The following is a 7730-nucleotide window of genomic DNA, read 5'->3' as shown; positions in this document are numbered from 1 at the left end:
ATTGTATTGAAACTTGAGGTACAGCAGAGCTTCACACCCTTAATCTATGGTGTGTAGAAACTCCACTGTTGAAAATACATAAGTAAAAGGTTCAGGCATGGCCGAATGGCCAGCCCCCTGAGTGATCAAAGGACCGAATTATCAAAGACTAAAGTAGTCAAAGATTAAACTGTCAAAAGATGTCTAATACAATAGTAACTTATCCTATTTATACTAGACTAGCTACTAGGGTTTACATGAGTAAGTAATTGATGCATAAATCCACTTCTGGGGCCCACTTGGTGTATGCTTGGGCTGAGCTTGATCTATCCACGAGCTGAGGCTTCTCTTGGAGTAGAACTCCAAGTTATAACGTGTTTTGGGCGTTCAACTCCGGATCATGACGTTTTTCTGGCGTTTAACTCCAGACAGCAGCATGTACTTGGCGTTCAATGCCAAGTTACGTCGTTAATTTCCGAATAAAGTATGGATTATTATATATTGCTGGAAAGATCTGGATGTATACTTTCCAATGCCGTTGAGAAAGCGCCAATTGGAGTTTTGTAGCTCCAGAAAATCCATTTCGAGTGCAGGGAGGTCAGATTCCAACAACATCAGCAGTCCTTTTGTCAGCCTCTTTCAGAGTTTTGCTCAAGTCCCTCAATTTCAGCCAGAAATTACCTGAAATCACAGAAAAACACAAAAATTCATAGTAAAGTCCAGAAATATGAATTTAACATAAAAACTAATGAAAACATCCCTAAAAGTAGCTTGAATTTACTAAAAATTACCTAAAAACAATGCCAAAAAGCGTATAAATTATCCGCTCCTCAGCGATCGGGATTGGAACCCCCACTATCCTCCTCCTGATTGCTACTGTCAGATGGAGTCGAGGTGGATGTGGATATATCGGGCTCTTCCATTGATGGGGTAATAAAACTCAAAAGCTTCTTTATGTAAGCAAATTGGCATTGATTCCGCCGTTCATATCTATCCATCTTCTTGTGTAGATCCTCAATTCATTGGTGGGTGGGTCTTTATGGTGGTGCGGGTGAGGTGGAAGGAACAGTAGACAGAGGGGCTATGTCAAGGCTTGGGGTGTCTATGGGAGGCTGTAAGTACTTCCCTCTTGGGACGACATCGCCCTTCGTCAGAATTGTAGCTTTCGTGTCCGTAGCCTCACAAGGAACACCGGCAGCAGCAACTAAATCGGATACCAATGCAGGAAATGGTAGATTACCCTTGGCATGGACTTTATCCATCGCTTGTTGGATGAGGAGAGGGAGGTTCACCGGCCTCTCCATGAGAATACACCAAACAAGGAGGGAGAGATCCACCGTAAAGGACGACTTGTGTGTACTAGGTAGCACATAGTGAGATAGGATCTGGGCCCAAGCTCTTGCCTCTACAGTGAGGCAGCGTGCATCAATGCACTTGGGTCACATCCGGAGTCATCCTGGGGTCCAATATGACTCTGACTCTGCAATGACTCAAAGAATTGAGTTCCAATCAAACCCAAATTCACTCCGCCGATGCAAGACCTCTTGGTAGTCATCCATTTCCTCCGGTACTAGTAGAACATTAAGCACTTGCTGAATAGCCTTTTCCGAAGTTGGGACTTACTTTTGGCCTCAATTCTGAAGTTGGAAATCATGAAGTAGATTAGGCTCAATGTACTTGATGAACGGATAATTTATACACTTTTTGGCATTGTTTTTAGGTAGTTTTTAGTAAGATCTAGCTACTTTTTGGGATGTTTTTATTAGTTTTTATGCAAAATTCATATTTCTGGACTTTACTATGAGTTTGTGTGTTTTTCTATGATTTCAGGTATTTTCTGGCTGAAATTGAAGGACCTGAGCACAAATCTGATTCTGAGGCTGAAAAAGGACTGCAGATGTTATTGGATTCTGACCTCCCTGCACTCGAAGTGGATTTTTAGGAGTTTTAGAACTCCAAATCATGCGCTCCTAATTGCGTTAGAAAGTGGACATCCAGAGCTTTCCATCAATATATAATAGTCCATACTTTGCTCGAGTTTTGACGACACAAACTGGCGTTCAAACGCCCCTTCTCTGCCCTACTTTGAAGTTAAACGCCAGAAACACGTTACAAACCAGAGTTAAACGTCCAAACTGGCATAAAAGCTTGCGTTTAACTCCAAGAGAAGTCTCTACACGTGTAAAACTCAATGCTCAGCCCAAGCACACACCAAATGGGCCCAGAAGTAGATTTCTGCATCATTTACTCATTTCTATATCCCTAGTAACTAGTCTAGTATAAATAGGACTTTTTACTATTGTATTTTCATCTTGGTATCTATCTTTGATCAGTTTATGCAATCTTAGATATTGGGGGCTGGCCTCATGGCCATGCCTGGACCTCTATCACTTATGTATTTTCAATGGTGGAGTTTCTACACACCATAGATTAAGGTGTGGAGCTCTGCTGTTTCTCGAGTATTAATGCAACGTACTACTGTTTTCTATTCAATTCATGCTTATTCTTATTCTAAGATATCCATTCTCACACAAGAACATGATGAATGTGATGATTATGTGACACTCATCACCATTCTCACTTATGAACGCGTGATTGACAATAACTTCCGTTCTACATGTAGACAAGCTTGAATGTATATCTCTTGGATTTCTAATCAACAATTCACATCGACTCCCCTCTGACAATGGGGCATCTAAATCCGAGATTAGAATCTTCGTGGTATAGGCTAGAATCCATTGGCAGCATTCTTGAGTTCCGGAAAGTCTAAACGTTGTCTGTGGTATTCCGAGTAGGATCTGGGATGGGATGACTGTGATGAACTTCAAACTCGTGACTGTAGGGCGCGGTGACAGACGCAAAATGATAGTAAATCCTATTCCTACACAATCAAGAACCAATAGCTGATTAGCCATACGATATCTGTGCATGGTATTTTTCATCCGAGACGAGCAATCCAACAGTTGATTAGCTGTACATAAATCGTAGAGGACCATTTTCACTGAGAGGATGGGAAGTAGCCATTGACAACAGTGACACCCAACATACAGCTTGCCATAGAAAGGAGTCAGAAGGATTGGATGAAGGCAGTAGTAAAGTAGAGATTCAGAAGGAACAACGCATCTCCATACGCTTATCTGAAATTCCCACCAAGGAATTACATAAGTATCTCTATCTTTATTTTATGTTTATTATTCTTTTAATTAGTAAAACTTTATAACCATTTGAATCCGCCTGACTGAGATTTACAAGATGACCATAGCTTGCTTCAAGCCGACAATCTCCGTGGGATCGACTCTTACTCACGTAAGGTTTATTACTTGGACGACCCAGTGCACTTGCTGGTTAGTTGTGCGAAGTTGTGAAAAAGAGTGATATTACAATTGTGCGTACCAAGTTGTTGGCACCATTGAGATCACAATTTCGTGCACCAAGTTTTTGGCACCGTTGCCGGGGATTGTTCGAGTTTGGACAACTGACGGTTCATCTTGTTGCTCAGATTAGGTAACTTTCTTCTTGTTTTAACCATTATTTTATTTTCAAAAAGTTTTCAAAAATCTTTCAAAAAATTTTCTTCTTTTTTGTTTTTCCAAAATAATTTTCATAAAATCATAAAAACTCAAAAATATTTCATGGTTCTTGTTTGAATCTAGGGCCAAATTTTAAGTTTGGTGTCAATTGCATGATTTTAATTATCTTGCAATTTTCGAAACACATGCATTGTGTTCTTGATGATCTTCAAGTCGTTCTTGATGAATTGCCTTGTTTGATCTTCATGATTTATTGATTTGTGTTGCATGATGTTCTACATATGCATTCTTGCATTCATATAGCCCAAACATGAGAAAGTTCTAAGTTTGGTGTCCTCCATGTTTTCTGTTATTAAGAAAACTGAGTTCTTGATGTTCATCTTGATCTTCAAGATTGTTCTTGGTGTTCATCTTGACGTTCATAACGTTCTTGCATATATCTTGTGTTTTGATCCAAGAATTATATGTTTCGACTCATTTTGTTATTTTTCAAAGTTGAAAACATATCTTCTTGAATAAAGTATTTAGCAAAATAAAGATCCAAGAACATAAAGCAGTGGAATTACAGAGAAAAAGTTAGGCGTTTAAAACGCCCAATGAAAAAGGAAAACTGGCATTTAAACGCCAGCCTGGGTACCTGGCTGGGCATTTAAACGCCCAAACCATGCAGCAATTGGGTGTTATACGCCCAAAACATACAGCTCCTAGGCATTTAATGCCAGGATGACACAAGGAGGAGAATTTTGTTTTCAAATCAAATATTTTTCAAATCTTCATATTTTTTTCAAAATCAAATCTTTTTCAAATCAAATATCTTCAATCATATCTTTTTCAAAGTCATATATTTTCAAACATATCTTTTTCAAAAATCAAATCTTTTCCTCATATTTTCAAAAATCTTGATTCAAAAATTTCAAGTTTGTTACTTTCTTGTTAAGAGAGATTCAATATTTGAAATTTAGAATCATATCTTTTAGTTTCTTGTTAATTTTATCTTTTCAACCATATTTTTTTAAATCATATCTTTTTCAAATCACAATTTTTTTAAATTCTAATTTCAAAATCTTTTTATAACTTTTTATCTTTTTCACCTTTATTTCTTATTTTTTTCAAAACCACAACCAATTTTTCAAAAATTTATTTTAAATTTTATTCTTTTTATTTTCGAAAATTCTTCCCCTTCTCTTATCTTTTTCTATTTAAACACTAATATTCCTCCTTAATTGTCAATTCGAACTCCATCTCTCTTTGTGTGTTTGAATTCCTCCTTACCTACCTCATCCTTCCATTCTTGTTTTCCTCTGACACCTCAAAGAATCTCTATACTATGACATAGAGAATTCTATATTTTCTTTGTTATCTTCTCTTTCATATGAGCAGGAACAAAGATAAAGGCATACTTGTTGAAGCTGATCCTGAACTTGAAAGGACTCTGAAGAGAAAGCTAAGAGCAGCTAAAGCAGAAAACTCTAAAGAGGATCTCACTGAAATTTTCAAAAAGGGAGCAGCAAAAGAAACAATTATGGCCGAACCAAACAACAATGCAAGGAAGATGCTTGGTGATTTTACTACACCAACTTCCAACTTCTATGGAAGAAGCATCTCAATCCCTACTATAGGAGCAAACAATTTTGAGCTAAAGCCTCAATTAGTTTCTCTACTGCAACAGAACTGCAAGTTTCATGGACTTCTATCAGAAGACCCTTATCAATTTTTTAATTGAGTTCTTGCAGATCTATGATACTGTTAAGACCAATGGAGTTGATCCTGAGGTCTACAAGTTTATGCTTTTTCCTTTTGCTGTAAGGGACAGAGCTAGAACATGGTTGGACTCACAACTAAGAGATAGCCTGGACTCTTGGGATAAGCTGGTCAGAGCTTTCTTAGCCAAGTTCTTTCCTCCTCAAAAGCTGAGCAGGCTTAGAGTGGATGTTCAGACCTTCAGACAAAAAGATGGTGAGTCCCTCTATGAAGCTTGAGAAAGATACAAGCAACTGACCAAAAAGTGTCATTCTGACATGCTTTCAGAATGGACCACATTAGATATATTCTATGATGGTCTGTTTGAATTTTCCGAGATGTCACTGGACCACTCTACAGGTGGATCCATTCACCTAAAGAAAACACATGCAGAAGCTCAGGAACTTATTGAAATGATTGCAAATAACCAGTTCATGTATACCTCTGAGAGGAATCTTATGAATAATGGGACACCTCAAAAGAGAGGAGTTCTTGAAATTGATGCTCTGAATGCCATACTGGCTCAGAACAAAATATTGACCCAACAAGTCAATATGATCTCTCAGAGTCTGAATGGATTGTAAAATACATCCAACAGTGCTAAAGAAGCATCTTCTGAAGAAGAAGCTTATAATCCTGAGAACCATGCAATGGCAGAGGTGAATTACATGGGTGAAGCCTTTGGCAACACCTATAATCCTTCATGGAAAAATCATCCAAATTTTTCATGGAAGGATCAACAGAAGCAAGGCTTCAATAATAACAATGGTGGAAGAAACAGGTTTAGCAATAACAAACCTTTTCCATCATCATCTCAGCAATAGACAGAGCATTCTGAGAAGAATCTTTCTAGCGTAGCAAACATAGTCTCTGATCTATCTAAGGCCACTCTTAGTTTCATGACTGAAACAAGATCCTCCATTAGGAATTTGGAGACACAAGTGGGCCAGCTGAGTAAAAGGGTTACTGAAACTCCCCCTAGTACTCTCCCAAGCAATACAGAAGAGAATCCCAAAGGAGAGTGCAAGGCCATTGATATAATCAACATGGCCGAAACCTTAGAGGAGGAGGAGGACATGAATCCCAATGAGGAAAACCTCTAGGAACGTCCAGTGGCCAGTAAGGAATACCCTAATGTGGAACCAAAGGAATCTGATGCTCATACAGAGACCATAGAGATTTCCTTGGACCTCCTTTTACCATTCATGAGCTTTGATAACTATTCATCTTCTGAAGAGGATGAAGACATTGTTGAAAGGCAAGTTGCCCAATATTTAGGAGCAATCATGAAGCTGAATACCAAGCTATTTGGTAATGAGACTTGGGAGGAAGAGCCTCCCTTGCTCACCAATGAACTGAATACATTGGTTCAGCAAAATTTATCTCAAAAGAAACAGGATCGTGGTAATTCTTAATACCCTGTACCATAAGCACCATGACCTTTGAAAAAGCTCTGTGTGACCTGGGGTCAGGGATAAACATGATGCCATTATCTGTAATAGAGAAACTGGGAATCTATGAGGTACAGGCTGCCAAATTCTCATTGGAGATGGCAGATAAATCTATGAAAAAGGCTTATGGACTAGTAGAGGACGTGCTAGTGAAGGTTGAAGGCCTTTACTTCCCTGCTGATTTCATAATCCTAGACACCAGGAGGGATGAGGATGAATCCATCATCCTTGGAAGACCCTTCCTAGCCACAGCAAGAGCTGTGATTGATGTTGACAGAGGATAGTTGATCCTTCATGTGAATGAAGAATGCCTTGTAGTAAAGACTCAAGGTTCTCCATCTGTAACCGTGGAGAGTAAGCATGAAGAGCTTCTCCCAATACAGAGTTAAACAGAGCTCCCACATTCAAACTTTAAGTTTGATGTTGGGAGGCCACAACCAAACTCTAAGTTTGGTGTTGAGAGATCTCAACCATACTCTGATCATCTGTGAGACTCTATGAGAGTCACTGTCAAGCTATTGACATTAAAGAAGCGCTTATTGGGAAGCAACCAAATTTTATTTTAATCTATATTATTTTGTTTTCTTTTAGTTTGATGATCATGTGAAGTCACAAAGACAATTACAAAAATAATGAAAAAAAATCAAAAACAGCATTGAAAATAGCACACCCTGGAGGAAGGACTTACTGGCATTTAAACGCCAGTAAGGGTAGCAAAATGGGCGTTTAAACGCCCAATCTGGCACCTTTTTGGGCGTTTAAACGCCAGAATAGGACACCAGACTGGCGTTTAAACGCCAGAATAGGGCAACAAACTGGCGTTTAGATGCCAGAACAGGAAGAAAAACTGGTGTTTAAATGCCAGAACAGGAGAGCAGACTCGCGTTTAAACGCCAGAATTGCACTCTAAGGCATTTTGAACGCCTAATTGGAGCAGGGATGAGAATTCCTTGACCCGTCAGGATCTATATACCCCACAGGATCCCCATCAAACTCAACTCACTCTCTCTCCTCTTCACACCTTTCTACA

The sequence above is a fragment of the Arachis duranensis genome, chromosome 10 (assembly GCF_000817695.3).
Source record: "Arachis duranensis cultivar V14167 chromosome 10, aradu.V14167.gnm2.J7QH, whole genome shotgun sequence".
Taxonomy (NCBI): Eukaryota; Viridiplantae; Streptophyta; class Magnoliopsida; order Fabales; family Fabaceae; genus Arachis; species Arachis duranensis.
The sequence above is the reverse complement of the archived record's forward strand: the minus strand, read 5'-3'. Positions refer to the sequence as shown.